The sequence below is a fragment of the Myotis lucifugus genome, unplaced genomic scaffold (genome assembly GCF_000147115.1).
Source record: "Myotis lucifugus unplaced genomic scaffold, Myoluc2.0 scaffold_256, whole genome shotgun sequence".
Taxonomy (NCBI): Eukaryota; Metazoa; Chordata; class Mammalia; order Chiroptera; family Vespertilionidae; genus Myotis; species Myotis lucifugus.
This window is the reverse complement of record NW_005871304.1, coordinates 406,145-407,893: the sequence shown is the minus strand read 5'-3', so window position 1 is coordinate 407,893 and position 1,749 is coordinate 406,145.

Genomic DNA, 1,749 nt, shown 5'->3' with positions numbered 1-1,749 from the left:
GGTGAATGACTGCTGGAGGGGACAATTTGCATATTAGGCTTTTATTATATAGGATAACTTGGTCTTTGGGTGTCTCCCTGTAGAGAATAATTTTGATGAGAAGAGGTGGGACCTGTCTGTCTTGTTCACCTCTATTTTCTCCGTTCCTAGCACATAGTTGGCACGCAGAAACTATTTGCTAAATTATTGAAAGATCAGCCAGCTAGCAAGGGAAGGGGTGGAGGCAGGATTTAAACCCAAGTCTCTGGTGGTGTCTTTTATACTATGATACCTTCTATTTTATGCATTTAAAACAGCTCCTATATTTTTTCTTTTCTTCCATGTGTTTCTGAACTATGGAGCAGAAGTTTGAGTTGAGTATCAGAAAAGGGGGTCAGAGTAAGCCATGACCTTTTTTTTTTTAATCCTCACCTGAGGATATTTTTACATGGGTTTTTAGAGAGTGGAAGGGAGAGAGAGAAACATTGATGTGAGAGAGATACATAGATTGGTTGCCTTTGCACATGCCCCAATCAGAGCTGGGGATCAAGCCTGCAACCTACGTACATGCCCTTGACCGAAATCGAACCCAGGATCCTTCAGTCCCCAGGCCGACGTTCTTTCCGCTGAGCCAAACCAGCTGGGGCGAGACATGACCTTTTAATGCAACTACACGATCATACATAGGTCCGCAGGCCTTGTGCACATACCCTCGTGAGGCTGCCACTGCTGTAGATGACTCATATGTGCTGGGAAAGGAGCCTCTGGACCCAGACTGCGGATGTAACTCTGGGAAATCCAAGCAGAGCCCCTGCCCTGGGCCTGGCTAAACTCTCTTCTACTTCTCTCTCCTAGAGCCCGGACCTGGCTTTCCCCCTAGGAAGGGAAGTGGTCAACTGCAACAGCTGAAACACTGCCCTAGAGGAACCAAAATCAGCAGAGGTAGCCTTCTCTCTTCCCACTGGGCATAGTCCAAACTGGTCACTGCCCCGGCCTGATGCCAGCTGATCTGGGGAATAAGCAGGCCCAGGCCCAAGGGCCATGCTTAGCTCTTCCTCAGAATGTCCCCCAAAGGTGGGACATTCGGAAAGCTCCTGGGACAATGACTGACACATACTTAAGTAAACAGAGCTTTCTCCATGGTAAGAAATGTGAAGGATGGGCACTGGGGGAGACACCCTTGTGCAAGAGAACTGGGTTGACATTGCCCCAAACCTAGAAAACAAAACCTTCCTGATCTTTCTTGTGCCATGGATCCTCTTCTGGGGATAATGTTTTAAATGCATAAAATAGAATGTATCATAGTACAAAAGACACCACCAGTTATCTTGAAGTTATTGAATTATTTAAAATATTGTGATAAAGTAATATGTGAAATTCTTTGTTAACATATCTATATATATAAAAGCCTAAGCGACCGACCGTTCTACCGGTAGCTATAATGCGCACTGACCACCATGGGGCAGATGCTCAATGCACAGGCAGGGAAACATGGACCAGATTGATGAATCTCAGAGGAAGGGGAGAGGGGAGAGGATGGGAAGAGATTAACCAAAGATCTTACATACATCCTAGAGGTCCGATGCACAACAGATTTGTGCACCAGTGGGGTCCCTTGGCCTGGCCTGCGGGGGTGAGGCCAAAACCAGCTCTCTGACATCCCCCAAGGGGTCCTGGATTTCGAGAGGGCACAGGCCAGGCCAAGGGACCCCACCAGTGCAAGAAGTCTGTGCACCAGGCCTCTAGTTAAACTATAAGAACTAAGACCTG